We start from the raw sequence: 8,057 nt of genomic DNA, 5'->3' as shown, positions 1-8,057 counted from the left end.
TCGGCTGACGAAATCAGCCCATTTTCTTCCGGTTCGGACCACCTATTCAGCTGAGGATTATGTCAGGCTTTATGTCAGGGAGATTGTACGACTTCATGGAGTTCCTGTGTCTGTTATTTCAGATAGAGGTGCCCAGTTTACAGCTAAGTTCTGGAGATCGTTTCAGGAGGGATTGGGGACCCAGGTGAGCCTGAGTATAGCCTTCCATCCCCAGTCCGACGGACAGGCCAAGCGCACTATTCAGACATTGGAAGATATGTTGCGTGCCTGTGTTATTGATTTCAGGGGTAGCTGGGACGACCATTTACCGCTTGTTGAGTTTGCGTATAATAACAGCTACCACTCCAGTATTCAGATGGCACCATATGAGGCTTTGTATGGCAGGAAGTGTAGATCACCGATCGGTTGGTTTGATGTTGGGGAGACTGAGTTGATTGGCCCAGATGTGGTCCAGCAGGCCGTGGATAAGGTGAAACTTATTCGAGAAAGATTGTTGGCAGCCCAGAGCCGACAGAAATCTTATGCCGATAAGCGACGTCGACCGTTAGAGTTTCAGATTGGCGATTGGGTGTTCCTGAAAGTGTCACCGATGAAAGGTGTTATGCGATTTGGCAAGAAAGGAAAGCTCAGTCCGAGATATATTGGGCCCTATCTGATTATTCGCAAAATAGGCAAGGTGGCCTACGAATTGGATTTGCCAGCTGACTTGGGAGCGGTACACCCGGTATTTCATGTTTCTATGCTTCGTAAGTGTATTGGTGACCCTTCCAGAGTCTTTCCTGTAGATGACATTCAGGTCACAGAGGAGCTATCTTATGAGGAGCAGCCTATAGCCATATTGGATCGCCAGGTAAAAAGGTTGCGGAACAAAGATATGGCTTCTGTTAAAGTGCTGTGGCGGAACAATAACCGAGAGGAAATGACCTGGGAAGCTGAGGAGCATATGAAGAAGAAGTATCCTCATTTATTTTCAGAGCCTACAGGTAATCCAATTCTCTATTTGACTATGTTGTTTGATAAATGAATCGTTGATCAATGATTGTATTGTTGTGATAGTTAGTAAGGAAACTTCCCCAAATTGTTGTATGACCGGTAAGGTTAATCTGACATTCGAGAACGAATGTTCTAAAGGGGGGGAGGATGTTAGAACCCGTATTTTTGTACAGTGGAATAATCCGGATTTAATTATGATAAGTTAAGGACAAAAAAATTATTTCGGGATACAAAGTCGGGATTCTTCACCTTCGATTTTATTTTGAGATATATGTGGTGCATGAATTTATTGGTATGGAACAATTAGGAAAATTTGGGACCAAAAGTGATAAAAATTGGAAGATAAAAATTATTCACAATTTCCATGGTTGGCCCACACAAATGGTGTTCAATTTTAATTGGTCCACCACATTGTGTGGGCCACAAACCATAAGAGATATTATGGGGACTTAAAAAGATGACCTTAAGTCATCTCCTCACCATTCTATACTTAGCAAAAAAAAAAAAAAAACAAAACAAAAGTGGAAGAACCAAGGGGGAGCTCACGGCTAGGAGCAAGAAAACCAACCCCCATTTCTTTGCCTTCAAAAATTAATTTCTTGGTGTTAACCCACTATATTGAAGTCCCTAAGTAGCGTGGAAGAGTTGTTTGGGTCATCTAACCATTCATTGTATCCAATTGCAAACCCTAGGCTATTGTAAAGTTGAAGAAGAAAAGGTAAGATTTGATTTTGTTTTTGCGTTATGAAGGTTATATCCATGTTGTAGTATGTTATAATGGAGGAAAATCATGAAATATGAAATGTTGGAGGTGAGTTGTGTATGTGGAGCTTGAGCCGTGTAAATGGGTGTTGTTGTGTTGTGATTGAAATTATGAATTAATGCCTAGTTATTTGATTATGATCATTGTAAGGTGAAGAACAATTTAATGCCCAAAGAGTCTTTTAGCTAATATTTGGCATTTTATGGCTTATTTTTAGATCGTGGGCAGCCCGAATCATAGTTTGGACTTAGCTTGAGTTGGATCATATTGGAGAGCGTTTGAGGTATGTAAAGCAACCTTCCTTCTTTTGGCATGCCTTAGTTTCACATAGGCTAGATTAGAGCTTTAAGGGAATTCCAAATTCGAGATCCGAGCATGTTATGATCCATATATATATTCTTTGGCACTCTTATGTATGTTTTTATGAAATATGAACCATGATGTATTTGAACTAATCGCTTTCCGAAATTCGCATAGAAAATGTTCACTTTAAGGAATTTTGTAATCTCTGAATGCCATATTTTTCGCATAGAGGCTCGGATCGCTCCAATAATTTTTATAGGAGTTTGCTTGATGTATAATGGGTATGTTTTTCATAGGCGGGCTCAGTTCGGGTCTATACTCGTCCGTGGGTCCCGCGACGCCCTTTATGTAAATTCGACAACTTTGAATCAAAAAGTGATAATTATTATTCCGATTTCGAATATGACTATTTTACTTATCCTTCGGATTTATAATAATGATTTTATGCATATGATTCCTCACTACTCCGCTCGTGCCTACTATGATATCGTTCGCCGGTTCCCGGGCCGGTTCTATTGTCGTGCGCTTTTTGATACATTCCGGTGTTATGCTGTGTTTATGGTTCACCGTGCTCCTCGCTCGAGGGCCGGGTTCCACTTATGTTTGGCGTTATGCTGTGTTTGACGTTATGCTGTGTTGTGATGTGTGACGGGGATTCGGAGATTTGAAACTTTCTGGTGTTATGCTGTGTTGTGGCGCCATCGACAGGCGGGCGACCACATTTTCCAGTGCCCTATGCATAATTTATACTTTGGAAATAAACATTTTGATATGTATTATTTTCTATATATCTGATTCGATTATTATTCAGATTTATTTCTGTACCTTCTGCTTTGCATACTCAGTACATATTTCGTACTGACCCCCTTCTCCGGGGGCTGCGTTTCATGCCCGCAGGTACAGACGCACAGCCTGGTGATCCACCTGTTTAGGACACCCTTTCTGCTATTCGGAGTGCTCCTCTCTTTCCGGAGCTTATACTTTTGGTATATATATTTATTAGTGCATTTGTATATATTCGTTCATGGGTACGGCGGGGCCCTGTCCCGTCATATGATTATGTCGGTCTGTTTAGAGGTCTGTGGACATGTTTGTGGGCTAGGGTCTTTCTGTATGGATGTATGTACATGTCGTTTGGGCGATCCCATACGCCGAGGCGGCCGGCCCGCATATGTTGTTTGGGCGATCCTATACGCCGAGGCGGCCGGTCCGCATATGTTTATATATTGCTTGGTTAGCCCTGTGTGGCTTTTGTTGGTATTTTCTGCGTGCAGGGTATATTGGATAGTCCGTAAAACAAAGGAAACTCTGCCGAAATTTTCTGGAAATTACCTAAATTTGAAATAAAGTCTTGTCGGCTTCCGCCATATACTAGAATGAGTTGATAGAATTTGAGATAATATTTGATAGATGGGTTCGGGTGCCCAGATCGGGCACTAGTCACGGCCTACGGGGTTGGGTCGTGACAGCAAGATTGTTTCCATTTTTTTTTCCAAGTGCACAAAAACGCGGGATATAACATTCTTCCCCCCTTTAGAACATTCGTCCTCGAATGTTAAATTAGTCTTATAGGGTTTGACAAATATTTCGGGGGAGTTTCTTCTTATGAGTAGCACACATAAATCACTTACCGATTAATATAACAAATTTAGAAATTTAATTACCGGTAGGTGTAGAGAACAAGTGAGGACACTTCTTTTTCATTCTGTCCTCTACTTCCAAGGTCATTGCCTCTCCATTATTGTTTCGCCATAAGACCTTAACAGAGGGTACATCTGTGGTGCGTAATCTTTGCACCTGACGATCCAGAATAATTACAGATTATTCTTCATCAAACAATTCTTTCGTCACCTGGAAGGATCACCGACACATTTCGGAGTATGGATACAGGGAATACCGGGTGTACAGCCTCCAAATCGGATGGTAAGTCTAGCTCATAGGCGACTTCGCCTATTTTCCGAATGATCTGATATGGCCCGATATACCGCGGATTAAGCTTACCCTTGTACCGAACCCCATTACGCCCTTCACAGGCGATTAATCACGTCCGGCCCAATTAATTTAGTCTCGCTCACGTCGAACTAACCAATCAGAGATCTACATTTTCTACCATATAGGGCCTCGTACAGTGCCATCGGGGTATTGGAACGATAACGATTATTATAGGCGAATTCAATAAGCGAGAAATAATCATCCCCGCTACCTCTGAAATCGATAACACATGCCCGCAACATATTTTTCAGTGTCTGACTAGTGCGCGCGGCCTGTCTGTCGCACTGAGGATAAAATGCTGTGCTAAGACTCACCTGAGTCCCCAATCCTTCCTGGAACGACTTCTAGAAAGTAGCCGTAAACTGGGCACCTCTATCGGTTATAATAGATACAGGGATTCCGTAAAGTCTTGCTATCTCTTTAACATATCATCTAGCATATTCCTCAACCGAATAAGTAGTCCTGAGCAGGAGAAAACGAGCTGATTCCGTTAGTCTATCGACAATAATCCAAATAGAATCGTATCCGCGTGGAGTGCGCGGTAAACCTATAATGAAGTCCATGTTAGTCATTTCTCATTTCCAAACTGGAATTTCCATTTCCTGTAACAATCCACCGGGCTTTTGATACTTGATCTTGACTTGCTGACAATTTGGGCATTGGCCAACGAACTCTGCAATGTCCCTTTTTCATACCGTCCCATCAGTATAAACATTTAAGATCATGGTACATTTTAGTGGATTCAGGATAAACAGAATACCGAGTATCGTGCTTCGCTGGAAGAAACATAAATGTGTACACAAAGTTTCAAAATGGTCTTTAATTAAATAATGCAATCCAACCAACCTTTCAAAATAAGTAACACACACTAACATACTTCCTTTAAATAAATAATGAAACACAACATACGTGCCGCTTCCGGCACCATATTAATAATAGCCCTTTCGGGTAGCCGCTTCCGGATCAATATCGATAATAGCCCCTTCGGGCAGCCCTGCAACATTAGGCACACATAATCTGCCTCTGTACAACAATACCCCATCAGGTACAACCTCAAGCTGGGTCCTTTCCTTATCAAGGGTTGTATCTCTATATACTGTACCAGAATAGGGCCCTCAACCCGGCACTGTTTTACCTTTTTCCATAACTGATAATTCAACAATTTCTCGAACAGAAATTCCAGTATCTCCAGAATCTACCAAACGGACTCCGAAGCTGACTAACTGATAAATTGTCACGAACCAATTCTTTCTTATCAGACTGTACATCAGTCAAACTGCCCCTGGACTTGCGGCTAAGTACGTCAACTACCACACTAACTTTTTCAGGATGATACAACATATTGACATCATAATCTTTCAATAATTCGAACCATCTTCTCTGCCGCAAATTCAGCTCCTTTTTCTTAAAATATACTGGAGGAATTTATGGTCCGTATAAATATCAACGTGGACCCCATGCAAGTGATACCGCCATATCTCTAAAACATGAATCACCGCAGCTAATTCTAGGTCATAAGCGAAATAATTTCTCTCGTGCGGTCTGAGCTGTCGGGGAACATGGACTGTAATCCGACCATGCTGTACTAATGCAAAACCTGTCCCAATACCAGAAGCATCATAATAAATAACTTGCCCGTCTGCCCCTTTAGGAAGAACTAGGACTGGAGCTGTAATTAATTATTCCTTCAGCAACAGGAAACTGCATTCAAAAGTACCGGTTCACTGAAATTCCACTGCCTTCTGAGTTAGCTTCGATAATAGTGTCGTAGCAGACACAAAGTTCTCCACAAATCTTCTGTGATATCCGGCCAATCCCAAAAATTATGTACCTTAGTCGATGTCGAAGACCTAGGCCAATTCTTTTTCGCTTTGATCTTGTGTGTGTCCATTATTTCCATTCATACTTACTTTACTTCACTTTCATCCGCTTCCCCCCGTTGGGGTTATACTTATACCATATTCATGTCTTTTCTTTCTGATCTATAACTTGATTTTCTTCGTGCAAGACCTTAACAAAATCACGAAGCGATGAGAACTATCGACTATATTGTCACGACCCGACTAGGGGGCCACGACGAGCACCCGGTGCTACCCCACCCGGGCACCCCGTTATCATGCATATCATAACATCTAGGTGAACCATAATTCATTTCATGCATTTTAAATCATTAATCAAGCTAGTCCCATTGGACGATCATCATCAATTAACATATCATGGGCATCTATGCCATGTCAAATATACAAGGCCGACGAGGCCAACAAAAGATATACAAAACATAGGCCGACATGGCCAAACATCTCTACCCACATACACATGACTACGAGCCTCTAAGAGTATGACATATCATGAGCGGGACAGGACCCCGCTATGCCCATAGTTATATACACAAAAGAATGAGTACCCAAAAGATATGGCTCCGAAGGAAATGGAGCTCTCTATGAAATCTTCAAATAGGCAGCTATGGGTCAAGTCTGTCTCCCTGTGCACCTGCGGGCATGACGCAGCGTCCACAAACAAAAGGACGTCAGTACGAAGAATGTACTGAGTATGTAAAGCATGATTAACATTGATATACAACATAATGAACAATATATGGAATAGCATAGGAGGGGAGACAATAATATCATCATCATCATGTCGCTTACTTACTCACATCGTCATTCGTATTCTTATACATAGTCTCATCACATTCTTTTACATAATATATATACATACATAATCATTTCGTATACATGGCATTTACATAGCGTACCCGACCTCATTGGATCAGTATTTCATATACATACTTGGCCAACCAAGGCTCAATGTTACTCATACCTGGCCCTACCAAGGCTTCAGGGTTATCCGTACCATCTGCAGATGTGTGCGCGCGTTTCGAAATCGTATACATATTCTATACATATTCATACCCATATATTCTACCTGGCGTTATAAGCTCGGGGTTTCATTATAGCCCTTCAGGGGCACGTATGAGCATAACAGCCCGTAGGCACTCTTAGCATCATTATTATCACCATCATCATTACTATCATTATCGTTATTGTTACTTCTATATCGTAGTCCTACTCGTCACCTGAGGTGCGTAGCGCATTCGTAGTACCAATCAAGGATAGTGAGCTTATGAGCTTGGAATGTGAAACATTTGTAGTCAACATGCTCATATAGAGGGATTAGGAGTTTGGCCAAAGAACCATGCCTTATGAATGAAGGGTTAGCCTTACATACCTCTTTGTCGAATTATTCTACACTTGCACGTACTCCTTCGATGCTCACGTTTTTACCTTCATTAAGGCCATACTATCATTAGTATCGATAACTAGTGCACATGGCTAGAACTAGAGAAAATTGGACAGCATCTCCTTTATCTATACAACATTTGTCCATATCATAATTCAACCCCAAACGTCAACAACACATTTATAATATCATTTCCATGGCCATTAATCATCTACATTATCCACATTCTCAATTCACTTCCATTTGTCCCTATTTAGGGTCACAACACCCAACTTCGTTCATCCATATACAATGTTTATTTCATGATCTTAACGTCATTTATAACACACTCATATCACAATACAACAACAATCATGATTCAATTCAAACTATGTCTCAAAAACGTCACTATTCATCATTCATGTCCTAGTGGACCATGTTTTCTACAATCCATGCATTTTAATTCTCCCATACCGTAAACATCATATAAAAATCATGAATCTTACCTTAGAAGTTGTAGGGACAAGCTTTTGTTGATAATACTCCACTTTGAGTAAAACCCTAGTCTTTCTCCATTTGGGTTTCTTGACATTAGATGATCCTTGATGGGTTTCTACCTTGGATTTACTTGTTTAATGTGGTTGATGGATTAATACCCTTGAAAACTTGTACAAAAGTTGTAGAGAGATGTTTTAGAGAGAGAGAGGAAATGTGGAAATGATTTTCATGAACTTGGTCTTTATTTATTAAATCATCACCGAATTGCCGGGTTCCATTATACGGTCCA

This window comes from Lycium barbarum, chromosome 4 (genome assembly GCF_019175385.1).
Source record: "Lycium barbarum isolate Lr01 chromosome 4, ASM1917538v2, whole genome shotgun sequence".
NCBI lineage: Eukaryota > Viridiplantae > Streptophyta > Magnoliopsida > Solanales > Solanaceae > Lycium > Lycium barbarum.
Note: the sequence above shows the minus strand (reverse complement) of the source record.